This window comes from Lissotriton helveticus, chromosome 3_2 (genome assembly GCF_964261635.1).
Source record: "Lissotriton helveticus chromosome 3_2, aLisHel1.1, whole genome shotgun sequence".
Taxonomy (NCBI): Eukaryota; Metazoa; Chordata; class Amphibia; order Caudata; family Salamandridae; genus Lissotriton; species Lissotriton helveticus.
In genome coordinates this window covers 381,734,464-381,758,570 of record NC_136062.1, presented here as the reverse complement: position 1 = coordinate 381,758,570, position 24,107 = coordinate 381,734,464, and the positions used below count along the sequence as shown (strand labels likewise).

The window sequence follows — 24,107 nt, the reverse complement described above, 5'->3', positions numbered from 1 at the left end:
GATGGAGCAGTGAGCAAGGGACTCATGTCTGAGTATACCCTGCCACACCTATAGTGGCCAAAAACGATTCAGAAAAGGGGGTGGTGATGAACAGAGTGTCTGAATTAAGCAGACCACTCTTACCCAGTCCAGAGATCAGGGCTTGATCCATCACCGTTATTTAGCTCACTGCCCCATCCCAGCTCAGAACCTGGCTATATGCAAATTAGTCTGTCCCTGGCCCAGTGCATCATGGGAACAGGGCAGACCAGACTACAAAAGCCAATTCTTCACCAGAAAGGAGACAAGCTACCGGGGACCGGTTTCTGGCATTTCAGCCTCGTCGGCCCGGCTTGCTTGAATCCTGATGGAGCAGTGAGCAAGGGACTCATGTCTGAGTATACCCTGCCACACCTATAGTGGCCAAAAACGATTCAGAAAAGGGGGTGGTGATGAACAGAGTGTCTGAATTAAGCAGACCACTCTTACCCAGTCCAGAGATCAGGGCTTGATCCATCACCGTTATTTAGCTCACTGCCCCATCCCAGCTCAGAACCTGGCTATATGCAAATTAGTCTGTCCCTGGCCCAGTGCATCATGGGAACAGGGCAGACCAGACTACAAAAGCCAATTCTTCACCAGAAAGGAGACAAGCTACCGGGGACCGGTTTCTGGCATTTCAGCCTCGTCGGCCCGGCTTGCTTGAATCCTGATGGAGCAGTGAGCAAGGGACTCATGTCTGAGTATACCCTGCCACACCTATAGTGGCCAAAAACGATTCAGAAAAGGGGGTGGTGATGAACAGAGTGTCTGAATTAAGCAGACCACTCTTACCCAGTCCAGAGATCAGGGCTTGATCCATCACCGTTATTTAGCTCACTGCCCCATCCCAGCTCAGAACCTGGCTATATGCAAATTAGTCTGTCCCTGGCCCAGTGCATCATGGGAACAGGGCAGACCAGACTACAAAAGCCAATTCTTCACCAGAAAGGAGACAAGCTACCGGGGACCGGTTTCTGGCATTTCAGCCTCGTCGGCCCGGCTTGCTTGAATCCTGATGGAGCAGTGAGCAAGGGACTCATGTCTGAGTATACCCTGCCACACCTATAGTGGCCAAAAACGATTCAGAAAAGGGGGTGGTGATGAACAGAGTGTCTGAATTAAGCAGACCACTCTTACCCAGTCCAGAGATCAGGGCTTGATCCATCACCGTTATTTAGCTCACTGCCCCATCCCAGCTCAGAACCTGGCTATATGCAAATTAGTCTGTCCCTGGCCCAGTGCATCATGGGAACAGGGCAGACCAGACTACAAAAGCCAATTCTTCACCAGAAAGGAGACAAGCTACCGGGGACCGGTTTCTGGCATTTCAGCCTCGTCGGCCCGGCTTGCTTGAATCCTGATGGAGCAGTGAGCAAGGGACTCATGTCTGAGTATACCCTGCCACACCTATAGTGGCCAAAAACGATTCAGAAAAGGGGGTGGTGATGAACAGAGTGTCTGAATTAAGCAGACCACTCTTACCCAGTCCAGAGATCAGGGCTTGATCCATCACCGTTATTTAGCTCACTGCCCCATCCCAGCTCAGAACCTGGCTATATGCAAATTAGTCTGTCCCTGGCCCAGTGCATCATGGGAACAGGGCAGACCAGACTACAAAAGCCAATTCTTCACCAGAAAGGAGACAAGCTACCGGGGACCGGTTTCTGGCATTTCAGCCTCGTCGGCCCGGCTTGCTTGAATCCTGATGGAGCAGTGAGCAAGGGACTCATGTCTGAGTATACCCTGCCACACCTATAGTGGCCAAAAACGATTCAGAAAAGGGGGTGGTGATGAACAGAGTGTCTGAATTAAGCAGACCACTCTTACCCAGTCCAGAGATCAGGGCTTGATCCATCACCGTTATTTAGCTCACTGCCCCATCCCAGCTCAGAACCTGGCTATATGCAAATTAGTCTGTCCCTGGCCCAGTGCATCATGGGAACAGGGCAGACCAGACTACAAAAGCCAATTCTTCACCAGAAAGGAGACAAGCTACCGGGGACCGGTTTCTGGCATTTCAGCCTCGTCGGCCCGGCTTGCTTGAATCCTGATGGAGCAGTGAGCAAGGGACTCATGTCTGAGTATACCCTGCCACACCTATAGTGGCCAAAAACGATTCAGAAAAGGGGGTGGTGATGAACAGAGTGTCTGAATTAAGCAGACCACTCTTACCCAGTCCAGAGATCAGGGCTTGATCCATCACCGTTATTTAGCTCACTGCCCCATCCCAGCTCAGAACCTGGCTATATGCAAATTAGTCTGTCCCTGGCCCAGTGCATCATGGGAACAGGGCAGACCAGACTACAAAAGCCAATTCTTCACCAGAAAGGAGACAAGCTACCGGGGACCGGTTTCTGGCATTTCAGCCTCGTCGGCCCGGCTTGCTTGAATCCTGATGGAGCAGTGAGCAAGGGACTCATGTCTGAGTATACCCTGCCACACCTATAGTGGCCAAAAACGATTCAGAAAAGGGGGTGGTGATGAACAGAGTGTCTGAATTAAGCAGACCACTCTTACCCAGTCCAGAGATCAGGGCTTGATCCATCACCGTTATTTAGCTCACTGCCCCATCCCAGCTCAGAACCTGGCTATATGCAAATTAGTCTGTCCCTGGCCCAGTGCATCATGGGAACAGGGCAGACCAGACTACAAAAGCCAATTCTTCACCAGAAAGGAGACAAGCTACCGGGGACCGGTTTCTGGCATTTCAGCCTCGTCGGCCCGGCTTGCTTGAATCCTGATGGAGCAGTGAGCAAGGGACTCATGTCTGAGTATACCCTGCCACACCTATAGTGGCCAAAAACGATTCAGAAAAGGGGGTGGTGATGAACAGAGTGTCTGAATTAAGCAGACCACTCTTACCCAGTCCAGAGATCAGGGCTTGATCCATCACCGTTAAATGCAGCCATGAGGAGCTAGGTGCCCCCAAAATTAAGCCAGCCCTCACAAGGTGCTGGGGCAGCCCCCAAAAGTCTCTCTGGGGCCCTGAAGGTGATGTAGCAAAGTGAAAGGGTCCCACAAAGTCTCCAGGGCATCCAGGGGCTGGGCAGGGCCCAGGGAGGCAAGCCTTCCCTGTGCCCCAGCAGCAGCACGCCCCTGGTAGATTCGAGTGTCAGAACAAGAATATTTTTCATGGGGTGACAGCCCCTTTTTATACAGACACTTCCTTTGTCTCCAAAGGTGCAGGCAAGGGGCGAACCAGATGCAACTGGTTCTGGAGCACTTTGTTTTGCTCAGCCCATCTCCCTATTCACAGGACAGGCCAGGGACATCAGACACACCACAGGGGGTGGAGCCAGCATTGTGGAGGGAAGGCCCAGCCCTATACAGGTCCAAGGTGCAACTCCTCCCTCCCATCAACATGCAGATCTCTCCATTCACCACCGGGCAGACCATTCCTGACTCCTGGAGCCAGGCACACCAGCCAGCTCCAGCCAATCACAAGCCAGACAGTCAATTCACATTCACTGCACAGACATGCCAACTTCTAAAAATGGCACTTCTACACTAGACACATTAAATCTGCACACATCATCGCGTAGCATTTAATCTCACGAGTTCGCACATACCAAACTCTCCCCTACACTCCCCACACATCAGGAACTACCATGGACACACATATTCCCCATGCATGCCTATGGGAGGGCAGGCCAATCTCACCACACGCACTCAGAGAGAGCACACACTTTACACTGGGCCACAGTGCTAAAGTGCGCAGAGACCAGAATTCAACTAACATCATGTCATTATTAAAAGCAAAAAGTTTTAGGGGTGAACCTGCCAAAAGGGCCAAGTCCAACAGTTGGGCCATATTTTCATGCTCCAAACCTACTTGTTCACCTTTCTTTTTGCTCTGTGCTCTGGTTTTCACAAACACCAGTATAGGGATACCCAGCATGGCTGCTCAACCTAAGCCCAGGCTGAGGTTTCCAGGTCATTTCCAAGCAGACAGTCAGCTGGCAGTTGTGGAGAGACTACTACTAGTTTCAGGCCAGTAACCTCCTCCCAACCTAATGTCACCATAGCCAGAGGGCGTTGGGTGGTAATGCTGTCAGCATTGGTGACTGGTTAAGTGTTCCCAACTAAGTATTGCTCTGGGGAAACCAGCCTTTCCTTTACGGACTGTTACTCGTGAAAATGTTGCATTTCTGAGGAAGCCAAAAGTCATGTATTATGTTGGACAATAGAGTCAAAGAAAAGGCACGATTTTGGTATGGAAACGTGATGACCTGACATGGACTGACATCAGACAGCCAATGGGAACTCTGGATGGCAAAAGAAAGTATATTTTTTAGTGGAGATTAGCTAGTTAGAAAGGTATCAAAACTAGCCCCATGGGCAGGAGGGCGCTTCTCGCTTTCCGATTCCTGAAGGGCGTGTCGTGCTGTTGGTCATTTTGGCGCACGTAAGGACAGCAGTCTTTAATGACTATTCTTTTTAGGTGGAGCGCGTTTAGACAGGGAAATAGAACTTAGGAGATGGAAACTGTTTATTTTACTTAATTCATAATAACTGATTTTGCTTTGAAATGCCAGTCTAATATGCCTTTTTCCTCAATAAAATGCTGCTAATATTTTGCTAATAAAATAAAGATTTTATCGAAAATGCTCTTTCTTTGAATAATAAAGTTAATAAATAAGATTTTGAAACGACAAGCTGGTCTTGTTTATTCATGGTCTTGTTACCATTAGTTGATCCATTTGCCTAAGTGACTTAATTAAAATGATAAATGTTTAAAAACCATGGTAAGAAACGTTATACTGCAGTTGTAAATAAATGTGTAAATAGTTAGTGAATAGAATTGATTAATTAGGTCACATGATTCAGTCGCTCAAAAATTGTCTCGTTGGTTTATGGGCCTTGGTAAGTGATTCTTGATTAATGGTGAGTATTGTGGAGATAGGTAGCGTTGGTGAGACAGTTTTTCAATAGGAGCGCTGGATCAAATAACTTGGTAGCAGAGTTCGGTTACTATGGTAACTGACATGTTACATGGTAAATACATAGGATTGATGACTAAAACATGTTAAGTTTGTCCAGTTGTTATACGTAGTCGAAAGGTTTTTTCCAGCAGTGTGAAAATTCCTAGTATGCCGGCATAAGTGTAGTGTAACAGGTGAAGTTGCACAGTGCATTTGTTCTGTTTCAAAATAGTGGTATTGTCATATATCACTAGTGTTGTGGACGTACAGCACAAGTTTAGGGATTTTAGGTGTGCAAGGTAGAATGTATAGTGAGGATTGTCTATGAAATCGTAGCTTTCGAGTATAGGGACAACTGTCCTGTTTTAAAACTCACTGTGAAAAGAGTAGTAGAATTTATCTAAGCTTGAGTGAAGGGTAAGGAAGCGTCGTCTATTCTTACTGGCGAATGAGGGTCTATGTGGGTTAAAGTCCTACCAAGATTCATGTATGTATGTTTAGGGTTTTCTCCGTTTGAATGTGCGTAAATGATTTTGTTATTACGATCGAATAAAACTTTGAATTGTCACTTTATGTGCATTCAGAGTGAAACTAGTCTGTTTTTACCTGATAGAAGGGTAGAGTAGCCTTACTTTATCTACGATTGAATATTCTGTGAGAATAGCGTCGTCTATTTCACGCAAAAGAATACTTGAATGAATGAGAAAGCTATCACTTTATTTTAGCGAAACTGACAAATAGTTTGTTTTTCTGTAGTTACTAACTGAATTCCATTGAAAAGTATTGTAAAAATTGGCGCTGTGAAAATATTTTGTAAAGGAGGGGTGAGTTTACGGAGCAGAGTTTCTCTGTCCGAAGCTGCAGCGGCAGTATACCTCACTGGTGTCGCGCTGTGATTGGCTAGCATACATCACAGTATTTGCGCACTGATTGGCTCATGTGACTAGACAGGCTTGCATCTGATTGGCTTATCCTGAAAAGCAGTAATTATATTGATTCACCAGAATAGTGACGTAGCTTAACCTGATTGGCTTGTTGGTGAGTTTCGCGCACGGATTGGTTGGTTTTACGGAACAACCGGGAAATACTTACGATCTTTTCTTAAGCAACCGGAATTGATTTAAACATGAATTATTATTACATGAAAGAGGAAAATAAGATTTCATGGTTTCAGAAATTGAAACATTTATTTAAACCTGACAAGAAAATTGAAACGCATGGTGGAAGATTAATTCATAAGTACAAAACACCCGCAGCTTATATGTTAGGTGAATATGGTTATCATACTTGCCTTTGGATAGAGAATTGGTAGGAATATACCAAAGATGATGGTGTATTGGCATGGCCAGAAGATGGGTCATTTAACATTAAGGTTCTGAAAAACTTAAGAGAAAAAATGATGACACTTGTACCGAAGCCTAGACCTACTCACTTTGAGGCTTTAGCGGAATGGGAGGATGAGATGTTTGAACTAGAACGAGAAAACAGAAGTGTGACAAAAGGCACTAGATTGGACATAAATAGGGAAACTCATGAAGATAGAATGCGTCGACGGAGACGTGCAGACATGTGTGTTGGTCTGTATCCAGCAAGATTTGGTGAGCCTACTGGTCAAAAGAGTGCCCAAAAGAAAAATAATAATGCTGAGGATAATGATTTAGAAGATGCGGTTCTTGAAGAAATTTATATGACAAAACAGAAACTGCCACCTTATCTACCAGTTTGTTCATTTTCTTCCCGAGAATTCCTCCAGGAACTTCTCCAAGTGCTCCTCCTAGAGAAATAATTGATGAGACACCACCCAGATTAAATCAGAATAATGCAAAAACTCCCAAAAGAGTAGAAACCAGAACTAATTCCAGTATATCAGGAGAAAATAGAAATTATCCTGAAACCCCAGTTCAGAGAAATGAAATCCCAAGAAATGTAATAAGAACAGATAGATATGAGAGAACACCAAGTACCTCAGAATATTTTCGATCGAAAGATGAATTAATACAGCAGTTAACTAAAAGCATGGAAGCAGTAACAGTACCAGTAACGATTGGACCTGTTCTTCCAGTATTTGATCAAAGGGAAGTTAGACATTCAGCTTTAACTGTTTCATTAAATGCGGAAATTCAGAAAGTGGCTGAAAAATTATACTCAGATTTATCAGAAATTCACAGAGAGAAAACAATGATGCCTGATTTAACTTTTAATCAAAGTCCGACATGTAGAACTCCAGCTGGTGCAGAATCTGATGCTGGTTCTCCAGAAAAGAACATTAATAAAATAGATTTAATGCAAACCCCGAAAAACCCAGAATTTAAATTACTTGATGTTGCAAAATTGAAAGCAGATTTGGAGGAATTAATTATAGGCACAATTGGACCTGACAATTTGAAGCTATATCAGGATGATGAATTATTGTTTATTTGTAAAAGCATACAGTGGAAAACGAAAACCAAGTATGAACAATTAGAAGAATTAGCAAGTGAATTAGAAGTTGATTTGAGTAAACAGAAAAATTTGGGAAAACATTCCGAAAACATGTTTTTACCGAAAAAGACATTGAAAACCTGGCTACCACAGGAAGAATAATTCATATAAAAGAATTAATTGTGTTTCTAAAAAGATTAGGTGAATTGAGTAAATGGAGAATAAAATGGACAAAGAAAAGAGAGGTAGAAATCAGTTTCCAATGAGAGAAATAGCAGGAGGTGGATATGTACATGTTCCATGGACAAGACAGGACATTTTACTGTTCACAAATGATTTTCCTCGGTTGAGAGAAAAGCCTGTGGAATGGTATCGACAGGTAGACAGATTTGTTAAGGTCTCAAAAGTTCTGTGGATTGATCTTGATGGATTCTTTGACATTGTTGTCCCATCGGATCTTTGGACAGAATGTAAAATTTCTATAAGTTGGCCCAAAGAAGAACCTGCTCGAGATAATCTAACAGGTGCTCCTTCACCAGATGTTATGAATCTGTATGAAAAAGTAATGGTGTGGTTGAAAACCAAGATTCCCCCAAAAGAAGTAGATTGGGTTAAAATACACAGAACAAATCAAGAGCCGAAAGAATCAGTACATTCATTCTATGAAAGATTACTGCTGGTATTTAAACAATACAGTGGTTATGAAAAATTGAGTGAGAAGGATATGAGCCACTTCATATATAGGTTTGTATATGGTTTAAAACCTGAAATTGGTGAAATGATTAGATCTTGAATAGTTGGCTGGCAATCACTTTCAGTTGATGACATTTTGAGAAAAGCAAAATATTGCAGTGATGAAATAGATGCCAAACAAAAGAAGCTAAAAGAAAAGGCTATGTGGGCACAGGTAAAGGTAGCTGAGCAGCAGATAGCAACATTAGACAATAAAAATGTTCATCAGAATCAAGGCAAATTTAAAGGTAACTTTAATAAGCAAAAATTGATAGGGAATATTGAAGAGTTAAAGCAGAAACTCCCATGTTTTAATTGTGGAGAAATTGGGCACTGGAAGCGCGAATGTAAGAATCCGCCCAGAAATTTAAAAAATGCGTCATTAATTCCACAGATGCAGAATGAGATAAATCAGCAGCAACAGCTACAGTGACAGGTAGTGAATCAGCCAAGTCAAATTCCACAACCGCCACTTCCAAACTGTGTGAATGTGCAGAGATGCAGTACAGAAACAGGATTCTGCGGAGGTGAACAGGTAAACGGACCGCAAAGAGTGAATGTGCCAAATGTTTCTCAACAATATTGGATGAAAGAAAATGGAGGGAGTGATTCTGAGGATTACTTATGACAGTGCCTGAGAGAGGAGGAAGAGTGTGTGCTTGGAGCCACTCTTGAGGTAGATCAATCTGGTCCATTTGTAAATGGTAAAGTGAATGATGTAGAAATCACTTTTCTTGTGGACACAGGTGCTACCCGTTCTACTGTTAGATCAGTGGAAATAGAAAACCTGCCTCTCTCTGGTGACACTATCCAAGTAGTTGGCGTAGCTAATCAACAAATTAAAACAGATTTAACAGAACCAGTTGAAGTTGGTAAATTTAAAGACAAATATAGATTTGTAGTTTGTAACAGCAGTCCTGTAAGCCTGTTAGAGAGGGACATTTTATGCAAGATGAATTGTAAAATATATTGCTCACCGGATGGTATTGAGCTACAAACTCAGGAAGAAGATGGGCTTTGCAGGTTAACAATGTTAATGGTTGAAGCAGAGGAAAGTAAATTATTTCCTGCATTTGATAAAAATAATCTGCCTGAAGAATTAAAAGAGACAGTCAATGCTAAAATCTCGGATTTGACAGGAGATGAAATGGGCTTGATGAAAAATGTAGACCCAGTAAAAATAACAGTAAAACAAGTAGAAGATTTTCCAAACATCCCACAGTATAAAATGAAAGCAGACGTTATTGAAGGTGTTATACCTGTAATTGACAAATTCATAAAACAAGGTGTTCTAAAAGAAATTGAAAGCAGTCCATGTAATTCACCGATTATGGGAATTAAAAAGCCAAACGGAACTTTCAGGATTGTTCAAGACCTGAGAAAGGTTAATCAAATAGTTGTTCCATGTTGCCCAGTTGTACCAAACCCAGCGGTAATTTTATATCAGATTCCGCATGATGCAGAATGGTATACAGTTATAGATCTTTGTAATGCATTCTGTACTGTTCCATTGCATCCAGAAAGCCAACTAATTTTTGCGTTCAGGTTCCAAGAGTGAATCCTAGCATGGTGTCGTATCCCACAAGGGTATACAGAGAGTCCATCTATTTTTAATCAGTTGCTGAAGAAATCCTTGGAAAATCTAGACTTACCTGGAAAATCAACATTAATGCAGTATATAGATGATCTCCTTGTAGCTGCAAAAACACGAGATAACTGTGTAACAGATACCATTACTCTGTTGAATCACCTGGCAGGTGAGGGACATAAAGTGTCTCCTGCAAAATTACAGTTTTGCAAACAGGAGGTAAAATATCTTGGTCACAGAATTGCTAAAGGAATCAGGCAAGTAACAATTGAGAGAATAAAAATGATTCAGGGAATGCAACCTCCGAAAACACAGAGACAGGTCAGAATGTTTCTAGGAATGGTTGGTTATTGTCGTCAATGGATTAGTGGATTTTCAGTAATTGCAAATCCTTTGCAAAGACTGACAAAAGCAGACATAAAAGACCCAATTACTCTAACAGAAACTGAGTTAGAAGCTTTTGAACAGTTAAAAAGTAGTTTGTGTGAAGCTCCAGCATTGGGAATGCCAGATTATGAGAAGGAGTTTGAGCTGTATTGCAGTGACAGGGAAGGTTGTGCATTATCAGTTCTAATTCAAAGACATGGAAAACTGAGAATGCCAATACCTTATTTCTCAGCAGTTCTTAATCCTGTTGCAAAAGCGTTACCAGGCTGCTTAAAAGCAGTAGCTGCAACAAGTGTAAGCCTTGAACAAAGCGAGGGTATAATAATGGGATTCCCTGTAAAAGTATATGTACCTCATTCATTTGAAATTCTTCTTACAAGAAGCAAAACACAGCATTTGACAAGTAACAGGTTAACAAAATATGAGAAAGTTATTCTGGGATCAGATAACGTCTCGATTGCGAGGTGTGTGAATTTAAATCCTTCCACATTATTGCCTGATGGTAATGCAACAGAAATTAAAAATGAGAATGATATTGATCATGAATGCTTAGATGTTTTAGAATATTGCACCAAACCTAGGCAGGATATTAAAGACGTCCCATTACCTGAATCAGATTTTGTTTATTTTGTTGATGGTTCATGTTTAAGAAGAAATGAAGGTGTTCTAAGTGCAGCATATTCTGTCTGTACAGTTGCAGATGTAGTTGAAGTATCTTGTCTCAAAGGAATTCGTTCAGCTCAAGTAGCAGAATTGATTGCTTTCATTCGTGCATGTGAAAGAGCAAAAGAATTAAAAATTACCATAGTGACTGACAGTCAGTATGGATATGGCGTAGTCCATGACTATGGCCAGCTCTGGTCTCAAAGAGGTTATTTAACTTCTGCGGGAGCTCCAATTAGGAATGCTAATTTGATCAAGAGATTGATTGATCGATAGTATTCAGCTACCTGAGAAAATCGCTGTCGTGAAATGCACAGCGCATAAAAAAGGAGAGGATTACATGACTAAGGGTAAAGCCTATGCTGATGAAATTGCGAAGTTTTGCGCGAAGAACAATATGTCAATCAATCGGGAAAAAGACAATGAACATGTTTTGAACTCACTTATGCTAACATCTGTAGTTGAGACATGGCAAGGAGTGAAAGATTTACAAAATGAGGCAGATGATGAGGAGAAAGACTTATGGTTAAGAGCAGGCTGCAGACAGCGAGAAGAGGATGAAATTTGGGTTTACAAAGATGACAGACCAGTTATGTCAGACTGCATGATTGCTGACATGGCAAGAATGTATCATGGTCCAGGATATTTAGGGAGAGATTCAATGATTAGAGTATTTAGGGAGACATGGTACAATCCAAAATTCAGAATAATTGCAGAATCTTTTTGTCAGAGATGCTTGATCTGCCAGCAGATCAATCCGAGCAGAAAAACAGTTGTGAGCATGGGAACCATAGGACGGGAGGGTGGTCCTTTTACCAGACTACAAATGGATTTCATTGACATGCCACCTCACAACAAATTGAGATATGTACTGGTGATAATCTGTCTGTTTTTAAGATGGGTGGAAGCGTTCCTAACACATCACAATGATTCAGTTACTGTTGCAAAATTACTTTTAAGGGAGATCATACCTAGTGACTGTCGAGACTGATCGTGGAACACATTTTGAAAACAGATTATTACAAATGATTTTTGAAGCATTGGGCATTAAGCAGAAACTACACTGTGCCTACAGACCAGAAGCATCAGGTGTTGTTGAACAAGTGAATGGCACAATCAAGAATAGAATAGCAAAGATGTGTTTAGCTACAGGAATGAAGTGGACAGACGCACTTCCACTTGTTTTGATGTCTTTGAGAAGTACTCCAGATAGAAAAACAGGTTTAAGCCCTCATGAAATACTCATGGGCAGAGTCATGAGACAAGCATTTGTTCCAGTTGGCAAACTACTGAGCATTAATTATAGCGTCATATTGGAATATTGCAAAAACCTATCTGACGTGGTGACTTCTGTGTACCATCAGGTGGGAACTGAAGTGATTACTAAGGAAAAGGAGCAAGCTCATGATCTGTTACCCGGAGACTGGGTGAGGACGAAAGTGCACAGAAGTAGAAACTGTCTAGTACCCAGGTGGCAAAAGGAAAGACAGGGGATTCTTGTCACAACTAATGCAGTGAAGTGTAAAGGTCTGAAGAGGTGGATTCATGCTAGTCACAGCATTCGTGTACCACCACCTGAAAATCCTGACGAAGGTGACACTACCGCTGATTCAGACTCTGAAGAAGAATCTGAAAGAAATCCAGATCCTGAAGATCGACAAGAAAGTCGACATCTGGAAGAAAATTCAAATGCGAATGAAGCATTGAATGATGTAATTGAAGAAGTTGTGATACAAGACTCTGAAAATGATGAAGATCTGCTAGAAAAAGAAGCAGAAAAGGAGTCTGAACAAAAAAATCAGGAGAGTATTGAAAAGCAGATTGGAAACTCTGGAAGAAGGAACGAAAATTCTGAAACTGGTGGATTGGAAGTAATTGAAGAAGAAGAAGAAGACATTGGGTTCTGTGGGCATGGCACACATGGATGTGTGCCATGTTGACTCTTTGTTTTTAGGTCTGTACTTAGACACTCAGCCTCCAAAGGCAGTGTGTGGGTGTCAGGGTACAGGGCCCCTGAGGGTGGCACAATAAGTGCTGCAGTCCTCAGGGGTCTTCTCTGGTCACCATGAGCTAGGGTACAATTTGCTCAGGGCTGACAGGTGGCCAGAGATGCCAATTGGGTTTTAGTTTCAACACAGCTTCTGGGAAGGAACACAGGCTCTGGGTACCTGTTGACAGGAACCCAGGGCACACTCAGTTAAAGTACATCAGCAGTTCAGAAAAAAAGTGGGAGCATACCAGTGCAAGAAAGATGGCACATTCTCACATTGTACACACTCAATCAGCAAATGTTGTCACACACTCAAAGGCTGAACTCAGACCATTATAATTTGTATACAAATATTGTTGTTATTTTATTTCTAGAACCAAGCAAAGTGAAGTAAATGCTTTGCAAAATATTACGTAGTGTTTACAAGTGAATGCTAGTTCAAAGTGCTTTTGTATCAAATACTGGTAAGTCAAGGTACAGATAACTTGTACTGTATAGATTACTTTTTAGATACGTTTTTCTACTCAGTGTGATCTGCCTAGAAATCACACATGAACATTTCCTACAGAATATGTTAGTATAAACAGTTTTACACAATTGTACCTTTTCAGGTTTCCATTCAAATTGGTGACAAGCCTTTGAAGGTTCTCCTTCGTGGACCATGCCCTTCCTGGGGGAGGAGGCTTGGCACCTCATCCCAGGATGTGCGCTGTTTCAGACCCCCAACAGCGGCAGACTCTTGACCCAGGGGTCCAGAAACATGTCTGGTGGTGGCAGCTGGGGAACAGCCACTTAGCCTGGACACTAGTGTCAGGTCATTTTTCAGGGGGATTATCTTAGATACCCTCTATGTGCATTTTTAATTAAATCTCATATTCGCATCAGCGTGTGCTTAATGTGCTGTAAAGTCTGATACCAAACTACTCAGTTTTCAGTAAAGCCATTATGGTACTGTGGAGTTCGTTATGGCAAACTTCCAGTACCTTATACTCTTAATGGCATTACTGCACTTGCAATGTCTAAGAATTGGCTTAGACACTGTAGGGGTACCGGGCTCATGTACCTCTACCCTCACCACTTGTATAGTGCACCCAGCTTGAGGGGTGGCTGATTTATACCAGGGCAGTGGGTTTTAGGCATTGCACACAGGCATGTGTTCTCAAAACGAGAGGATCCAGGAGCTCTTTTTAAAGCAGGTCAAGCACACATACTTTCTAACTGTAGTTATTTCTAAAAAAGATTGTGTGCAGTTCCTAGGACAAAGTGAGAGTGTTCAGATCTGTGAAATATCCTCCTTTTTGGAGGCTCTGCCCTCAGACACCCCAAAAGGTGTCATGCTTCATCATTTGGGCCTGCTCCTCGCGAAGGGGCTCTTTGGCAGAGATCTTTTTAGATGAAGCCAAATGGTCCGTGGGGATGTTTGGAATGAAGTGCACAGTGTAGTAAAGTGCAGAGCAGTGCATTAAAATAGGGTTAGGAAGGCCTTATGGTCTAAATTGTATTCATTGCACTTGCTAACCTAACTGAAAATAAAGTAGGCACTATCCGGATGCAATGGTCCTATAGAGCGTGTATATTGTGAGTAAAGGTCGACATTGTTTCTTGCATTGTTAGCCCCTAAGGGGTCTCTCAGCAATTCATCAAGACCGGTTAATTAGGAAAATATCCTGACTCTTACACTACTGCAGGGCTGGTTTCCACGGTGAGAAGAAATGCTGTAGTAACCAGCCTTGCGAGTTAATTCAAGGTACGTTTTACCTCACATTAGGTGACCCCACACTGGTAGGTCTGAGCTGACGGAAGCGTTTAGCAGAGCGCGACGTTCACTCACGATAGAGAGGTGGCGTGGAGACTAGTCCTTCTCCTATCCCTGCTCTGTTCACGGGAAACAGAGTAAGTGAACGACGGAAACCAGCCCTACAGTAGTGTAAGTGTATAGTTATTTATAATTAACCAGTCCTGATGAATTGCAGAGGGACCTCTTAGGGGCTAACAATGGCAAGAAACATGTCGACCTTTGCTCACAACACACACGACCTATATGACCATTGCATCCAGATAGGGCCTACTCTGGTTTTAGTTAGGTTAGCATGTCCCATGAATAAAATGTTGGCAATAGGGCCTTCCTAAACCTATTTAAATGCACTGTTCTGCACTTTACTACACTACGCACTTCATTCCATAAATAATTTTCTATGCTCATGAAAAACCAGTAAAAGAAGTATTTGTGTACATTGAAGCATCAACGTATAAACTACATTGCCTCTCTTATTTCTGTCTAAACTGCATTTTATATTTTCTCTTTGAACCCAACCACTACCTGTAGTGCGCCAGTCTATTTCTGAACACTCATAAACCCATCGCTGAACTCTAATGCATTTTATTTGAGGCCATGGGGCAGCTGGTCGCCTGAGGTGGGCAATATGTGTGCGTTAATACACAAAGTGACTACATTGTGCGGTGCAGTCATCTCCCGATTCAATTGGGAATTTAGAAGTGAAGCCATGAACATGAGCTGTACTCTCAAACTCAAAACAAACTCAATACAAATGACATTGCAAGATGAGGAAAATAGCAGTGTTTTTTTCTTTGATGCGCAAAAGTACGTGCAACCTTGAAAATTCACTGACACTACTTTGATAGTAGATGGAGCACGTTTCCTTAATGGGTTACATTCTACCAAGATGCCTGGGATAACGCACAGGGGCTTCTTTTCCAAGATGGCGCTCCGTTTCCTGTTTCCTTCGTAGGAAGCCGACGCACAGCAGCTTGGTTTGCCTTTCTTCAGTTTCTACTGCAGTACCGCACTCAGTTTGTCCCTTCACGCGTACCGTACAAAGAAGCGTACAGCGGCCGGATGTGAGGGAAGTGTCCTGGGATCCGGTGTGAATTTACCTGCAGCTGGAGCTCTCAAATTGCAGTAAGTCTGCAGCGGGTCACTTGTGAGAGCCCGAAAAGAGCGAGAGCCCTCTTCTTTAACCTCAGTCTTTGCTCTGCCCACCAGCATACTCTCCTGCCTCTACCCTTCCCCTCTCTAGTCTTCTTTTATCCTTTCTTGTGTTCGTAGTGCCTGCTCTCACTCCTATATAAATTCCCCTTCGACCCAGTTGTACCTTCTGCCCGGGTTCTCTAACCTCGAACTAAAATCAATCTTCTTTCATTCACAGGCTTTTCTCAGGCCAACCATATATATTACATACTTTTCTGTTGTATTGCTGTTCAGTATGTTTAATCAGTGCCATCTACAAACGTGTATATATATCTTTTTTTTATTCATATAGCTGTAGTGAGGAAGTGTAGTCAGATGACCTAGCAAATAATTGTACCATGTTTTAAATTTCAAGTATTTAGTTATTTTCTTGGCTTTTACTTATAAGGTCCTATTTGCTTCATATTTCGAATTATGTAGCTGATGCTCTGATATAAACCACCCCGATATGTTTGTAACGACAGGAGCTCTATATAAAGCTGTTGGTTCCTGTTGCATCAAAATCCAAGCTGCAAGCAATTTCTAGTAGTCATGTTTTAGACAGATGTATACCTCTTGGGGTTTTATCCTCTCTGTGATTTGGGGTTTTTCTTATTTATGGTGTATATAGTGTCCTCATTACGTAACTTCGGTGGTTTACCGCGTTGCTCCCCCTGGAGGTTCAGGGCCCTACAACACTGTTGTAATGTGGTACTTGCTAATAGCAGTGCTTTATGCTGCTGTGTGTATGACATACCCTGTGTTCCATTCTATTGTGGTGCTGCGTGAGTGGATTCCACCGGCGGCAGTTTGTAATGTGACTGGCGATGGTGGGATCACGCTCCCTGTGCTCGATCTACTGATGATTACAGCTGTATTCAACCTGTCCTGTGTCCGAGTCATCACAACACACTCCTCATGCATGAGTACCGATCTGTTGCACTTGTAGTTCATTGCTTTAGTCATATTGTGCACGTTTCTGAGCCACTGAGTATCTGCCTTAGTCACAAGGTCTACTACAGCTTATAGGTTTATTGCTTGAGTCATAAGTTGTATATATGTGGGTTGTAATCCCTGGAATTAATGAGTCAAAACAGGAGGGCCTTTTTTTTTAGACTTTAGTCAGCACACTCAACACAGTGCATGTCACTACAGCTCTTTTCTCAACTGCCCCTGTATATATTCCATTTCCCAACTACTTTCCAATGGCAGCATTCCACTATCTCACAGTTTGTGACATCATTACATTACTCACCCCCCTCACCTCCCCCCCTCCCTGGGTCTGATTGGGATTACAATTTGGCCAGGGCACTCACGGAAAAAGTGGCCCACATTCGCGGGGTGGCCCACATTCGCGGTCGTTGCCCACATTCGTGGGCGTGCCCTTTCATGAAACACAATTAATGTAAGTGGGAGGATATTGTTCTTTGGAAGAACATAGGGTCAAGGTGATAATGTCCTACAAGCTGAGCACCTGAAAAACAGCGAGGCCCCTTTCTTTTAAAAATGATTCTCCAGCACAGGAGCATCTGAAAACAGCGAGGTCCCTTCCTCTTAAAAAATTATTCCCCAGCCCTCCAGCGCAGGAGCATCTGAATACAGCGAGGCCCCTTTCTATTACAAAATTATTCCCCAGCCCTCCGGCGCAGGAGCACCTGAAAACAGCGAGGCCCCTTTCTATCACAAAATTATTCCCCAGCCCTCCAGCGCAGGAGCATCTGAAAACAGTGAGGCCCCTTTCTCTTAAAAAAATATTCCCAGCCCTCCAGAGCAGGAGCACCTGAAAAGAGCGAGGCCCCTTTCTATTAAAAAATTATTCCCCAGCCCTCCAGTGCAGGAGCACCTGAAAAGAGCGAGGCCCCTTTCTATTAAAAAATTATTCCCCAGCCCTCCAGCGCAGGAGCACCTGAAAAACAGTGAGGCCCCAGCTATTTGTAAATTACTCAGCCCTCTCCAGCCCTTCACTGCCTCAGGGCAAAGGCAGGGCTCGACAAATCCACTCTCCCGCTCGCATTTGCGAGGGAGAATGGATCAGGACGAGCTATTTTTAGGTCCTACTCGCCCTTTCTGGCGAGTAGGAAGTCAAACTAACTTTTGTCCTCTGTCTTTGAAAACAGAGCAAAAGTGACAAGATAACATGATTTAAAGGCATTTTTATTGCTCCTAAAGGGAATGAGCAATAAAGTAGCCTTTAAATCTTGTTATCTTGTCACTTTTGCTCCGTTTTCAGAGACGGAGGTCAAGTGGGTTGCAGTCCGGTCGAGGGGATTTTCCATGGTACTAGACCTGCAGGACTAGTACCATTTTTCGGATTTGTCGAGCCCTGAAAGGCAAAGGGGATAAAGTACAAAACACAGCTTCTGTTCCATCCATGGGGGAGGGTGGGAGGCTAAGGTAAAGATGGTGAGAGTTCCCCACATCACCTGGCCCCCATAGTGAGACCCATTCTTCCTCGCCCACTATGCCCTGAATGAGAAGGGCTCTGGGCGAGGACTAATGCAAGCACTGTTTTTGGGCTGCGTGGGCCCCAGAGGGGCCGAGGTGAAAATGGATCATAGGCCTTAGCAACGCATGGCCCCCAGGAGGCCGATTCTGGCACCCAATCACCCCTCCCCAGCATGATTGCTTGGCAGGGCAGGGGGTCAAGGAGAGGCCACAGCTGATCATCGCTGAACGGCCGGTCGAACTGCGAAGCTGCTGTCCTCTCCCTGTCAGTGCTCTCTGTGGACTGGGAAAGGGGGAAAAACCGGCCCACAGAGTGCACTGAGACACCGGCCCTTCGGCCCATGCCCGAGTGCCCGCAGTGCCAATCCGCCCCTGCCCCCCCCTTCATTTTCAAAAAGAGGAAAAAGTAAAATGAAACAAAAGAGAGAAGAGACTCAGCACTTGGATTACATTTGTTGAAAAATAGTACTATTTCTTGTTATTACTCTGCTTTTACTTTTGGCTGTGATTGGAGTCCCATGAATTTTGGGACTTCCTAAGGAGCACTTTGGAACTTACTCTGTGACTTTCTTACTTGCTGTTGCTTCACCAATACTGAGTTTCCTACACTGTAGTTCTAATTTCGTAAAGACTTCTTGCTCTCAGCATAGTATTTTATTTTTAGGTCGAGCCAGGGCAACACATGCGTTGCTCTGCAAGGCATGCTGTATTCAGGTAGGCACTTGAAGCTCCACCCACTCTCCGCACATATTTTTCATTGGCTTGTGCCATTTCCTATGTAAACAGCGGCTGTTCATTTGTCAATAGGTTTAGTAGTCCCTCCTTAGTACCGCCTTGTCTCATTTTGTAACCTCCCATGGCGACATCTACTGTTACATGTGTTGTCAGTCGGTAAGCTTAATTACAGCCTCTGAGCACGGATGCTACTTATCATTTCCTTTAAAATTGTGGTCCTGGATGCTTCTTACTGCCAATCACTGTGTTGGGGACTCTCAAAACCCAACAAATACTTATATCCTCTGTATCTTTTTTCAGAACTACCACAATCGGAGATATCCATTGCACTGGCTCAAAAATATCTTGCTGAAGAATTGAATGCATCTCTTTTTCTACTTTTGCCTGTGTGGTATTAGAACTCTTCTGTGATCTTGCGCCACAGGTTGCTTTATCTTTCAGCTTCTCTAGTCCTGTAAATAATTGTGGATACTGCTTTAGAGCTGGGTGATCCGTTGTGATATTACATCTGGAATCGTGTTGCCGTTTTCTTTAACCTGTATTTATTTTCAAATATATATTTTTTACTTATTTAATTGTTTCATCCTTCTCAGTCAATCCAATTAGCTCTTTTTCTGATCTAATGCCTGGCACGGTAGACCTGATAACAAAACATATGTATTCTTCTGCTTCCAATTGTTCTTCTATCTCTGTTAGACAAATAATTTACTGGATTAAATTATTTTCCCAGCTTGTAAATGATCTTTAAATCATAATCCATCAGTCGCATCTCCCACCTTTCAGTACGTGGAGGCATTGTCATTTTTGGGTTTCAATAAATTGCAACTAGTGAATGATGGTCTGTTATTAAAGCAAAGGGTTTTCCATATATAAAATCATGTTAATGTTCACACTAATAAACTACTGCAAGACTTTCTCTATCTGGCTGTGAGTACCTGCATTCAACATCAGACAAACTTTTACTAGCATGTGAAACCACATACCGTGGAGTTTCCCTGCCAGCTTTATGCTGCACCAACATTGCACCAAATCCCACAGGACTGGCATCGACTACTACCTCTGTGCACAATTGTGGATCAAAATACTTAAAATTAGCTGCAGACAATATGTCCTCTTTTATTTGTTTAAACGCTTGTTCATAGTTCACATCCCAAATGAATTTTTGACCTTTCTTTGTGAATTCTCAGAGCAGTGTTCTTATAGTGGCAAATTCTTTTACGAACTATGAGCAGTGACTGGCCATTCCCATAAATGGAAGTAGTTCAGACACACTTTAGGAATAGCTATCAACTGTACAGATGATACTTTTGGGATCAGGTCTCGTACCAGTGCGAGAAAATATGTGACCATAGAATATAAATTGAGAATTTGTTTCTCACACTTTCCTTAGTTTAGCTTTAGACCTGCTGTCACAAGTAGTTTGCACACTTCACTTAACGCTCAATCATGTTCTACCTGTGTTTTTCTGAATATCAAAATATTGTCACTATAGTTTATAGCATTCCTCACAGGCCTTTTTTCAGTCTTTATTGTTTTCTAAAAAATACAGCAGCTGAGCATATGTTAAAGTTCAATCTTTTGTACCTAAATTGTCCTAAATGCAGCAAAAATGTTATTTAACAAGACTAATCTTTAATTTCTAATTGATGGCATCCCTTATATAAATTCAATTTTGAGAAGATTAGGCACACCACTGATGCTACTTATCATTCCCTTTATAAATGTGGTCTTGGATGCGACTTTCTATCAGTCACTGTGTTGGGAGCACTCATATCCACACAAATTCTTATATTCTCTGTATCTTTTTTCAGAACTGTCACAATCGGAGATCCATTGCATTGGCCAAGAAACTGGCGCAAAAATATTTTGATGAAGAAGCAAATTTATCTCTTTTTCTACTTTAGTCCGTAAATGTAGGTGAACTTGCGCCACAGGTTTCACAGCCTCGTTAATGTGATTGCTTTATCTTTCTAGTTCTGTAACCCCTCCTAAACAGAAAACACGATGTTTTGCTTCCCACTAGAGAAACATTTACATGTTTGACTAAGAGGACTAAGAGATGGTAGTTCATCCCTGTTCTAATATTCAGTGACACATATTAAATTGCACGTTGCTACACTGTCTAGCACAAAAGGTACTTTTTGAGTGCCCTCTACTATATGTACAGACATTGTCTTTTTAGTTTCCTCTGTTCTGCTCATGTTCATTTGTTTGAATTTTCTACCTTCAGACATCCTGTATAATCTTTCTGACTGTTTATCTACTTCATCCTCCTAATCATTTTTAACACTTTGCATTTACCTTCGATATTTAATTTTACCTACTTTCCTTTTAGTCTCAAACATATTTTGCTTGTTTCAGTTTTTTTCCATGCTTCTTTTGTATCTCTCTTGAACCTGCACAAACTTGTAAAATTATTAAACCTTTCATGTTCTGCGCACTGTTGACCTAGTGCAGGACAAACGTTTATATTTGGGAACTGCAATCCACATCTATAACACAGCTTCTTTTTCTTTATTTTACCCATCTGCATATACTTTATTAGTATCATTTGTTGTCCTTGTTCTTCAGTTTTTACCCTACCTTGCTCCATATTGGTAATAGGCTTTTGTGCTTGTGTAACTGTTCGACTGTAAGGTGTTTTTCCTACAGCTTTTTCCTGAATTTTACTGAACATCCTTGAATTATGGTAATTCTTATTGGTTCTTCATTGTTAAACTTCTCGAATTCACATAAAGTGATCAGCTTCCTTAATCTTGTTACATATTTATCCATGGACGTCTCCTTATTTTGAAAAGCAACACTGAAATGTATAATTTTCTAAATCCAAATTCCTTTGCCGATCAAACCTGTCATTAAGACATTTTATGAGCCCTTTGTTTGTTGCCTTTTCTTGTTCAAATCCTCTACATTATCACCTACTAAATTGAGTAGTAGATCGTTTGCCTGTTCATCTGTGTACTATTTACATGTAGCGTTTACAAGATGCTAGAATATTCTCCATTTCTCCCACCCTTGTGCAATATTTTGCTGATAAGAGAAATTTTAAAGGCCTTCAGAAAATCATGCTTTATACATTTGCTATGGTCTCCTCGTCATTGTGTGTCTCTGTGTTTATTGTAGCTTCACTGCTGCTTTCTACAGTTGATATTGTATTTAGGGAAAAGAAAAATATATAAATGTGCCTTTTTAAAATTTTAAATATCAGTCTAGTTTGACCTTAAAGTAGTTTTAATTGACATTGTGTTGTACTGCAGTTGACTTTATAATGGCCATTGTCATTTATTTCAATGATGCAGTTCACCTCATGCTCAAAATAGATCTACCTGACTTTATAATGGCCGTCATCCTTTATTTCAATGCTGCCATGCACCTTTAAATGTAAATCAGCGCCGGGTGCACTTGTGCTTGTATTGGCACTGCGCATGTGACAAGCACGCACGTGTGCTGTGTCATTTTAGTATTTCACACATGCACATGAGCAGCGTCTTTCATGCAATACCTGAGTAGTGTCTTTTGAATAGCATGGTGCTTGTGCACTTGAAACTGCATCCTGTTAGTAAATTAAAGGTAGTTTAGCCTTCTGTTCTATCTTATGAGCGCTACCTTTCTTTTTCACTGCAGGATGTTTGTAAAGCTGTGAGGTGCCTGTACCGCTGTTGCTGCTTGTTCACTTCAAATTTCAGCCCACCCAGGGGTGTGGAATTGAATGAAATATCTACTTGTCCATAGGGCAGGTTGCTTCATAAAACGACTTGTCCTGTTACAAAATCCACTTGTCCCTTTGGTACCATGTAGTGTGGTGATGAATTATGGAAGCAATCTCATTATATAAGAGCTCTGATGTAGCCTCTCTGATTATGCCTGGGCTTATACCATAGTAGTTTTTGAATACTTACAATCCCCTTATTGGGGCCACGTTTTCAGAGATCTACATACTGGAGCTGAAGGTAGTGGTAAGCAGTAGTTCCAGGGTAAGAATGTCCTTTTGAGTATGTGCAAACCTAATAACTTGCATGTTTTAAGGGTTTTCAACAACTATTCTCTATCCTTTTCCCATACTGAGAAATTTGGGAACTTTACTACTGACAATGGCAGGCGTAAGCATTCTTCCAGAGTTGGGAAAAGAGTGGTTGGAGGGAAAGTGAACTTGTAAACACTCAGATTTTCGCATGAGCAAATCTACACATGCATATTTGTTCATGCTAAAACGCAGTTCACAAGTATTTTCTAGGAGTACTATTTCTTGTCCTACGTATGTGAATTCTTGGGAATTCACAAAAGCCATATAGCTGCACTTAATGCAAAGACATGTACTTTGGAAACTGTCTTTAATAGTTGGGCCCCTAATTTGATCTGACGTTGACCATGACCTTTTACGTTTATTAAAATTCTGTCTGTCTCTCTTTGTATGGGCTGGCTACACTGTGAGTGATCGCATTCTGCTCTTTCACAAGGAGCATATCTGCACAGAATGTAGTTTTGTTCATTGCCAATAACTAATGTGGCAGTGTGTGCTTTTTTAGACCAAAAACAATTGTTGCTATTGCCAATGTTTGTTATAATGCTGAGGACCCGGCAGCTCCCTCACCAATAAGGTTTTACAAAAACCATGCCAAAACAATTCATACATTGACAAAATTAAAAATCCGACCACCAATTTAAGACCTACTGGCTTTGCCAGTGCTTGTTTATTTTTGTTTCCCATAATCTTATAAAAACTGGTAACACTGATTTTCCATTATGAATATTTTCAGGCAATACTAGCATGCTGCAACAAATGTTACTAAATGATGCTGCAGAGAAATGGTGCCTGAACTTTTACAGTAGTTTAGCTAAATGTTTTTTTTGTCCGTCTTTCATTTTTTTATAAACATTTTATTTTGAAAGGAAAGTATTATCAGTCTTGCTTTCAAGCTTCTGCAAATATTTGCATCAAATCAGAGAGCATTCTGGGAGCGTTTTATATATCCTCATGCTAAACTTTGAAAACGTGCGTACACATTTTTATACTGGTACCACTGTCCGTAGTGCAGTAAAAGCTTCCAACATTTACTTAGAGCTCTAATCATAATAGTAAAGGCTTTGAGTTAATGAACCATAAATACAGGTTTGAGCAGCATTAACATATGGACACAAATATTACCTTAACTACAGATAGTGCCCTTCCCCTGATCCATAATGTGGTACTGCAAGGATTGGACCAAGGGTTCTCTTGACAGAAGTGGTAGCCAC

The 24,107-nt window shown here is 41.9% G+C and overlaps 1 protein-coding gene across 1 annotated transcript in view; it reads left to right on the top strand.

The window, feature by feature from the left end:
* The first annotated feature begins 15,531 nt into the window (after positions 1-15,531).
* TFIP11 (tuftelin interacting protein 11) overlaps positions 15,532-24,107 on the top strand; it is a 108,999-nt gene continuing 100,423 nt past the window's right edge. Inside the window, exon 1 of the mRNA XM_078684251.1 lies at positions 15,532-15,644. The gene's annotated coding sequence lies outside the window, so the exon portion shown is untranslated. The remainder of the gene's footprint in view (positions 15,645-24,107) is intronic.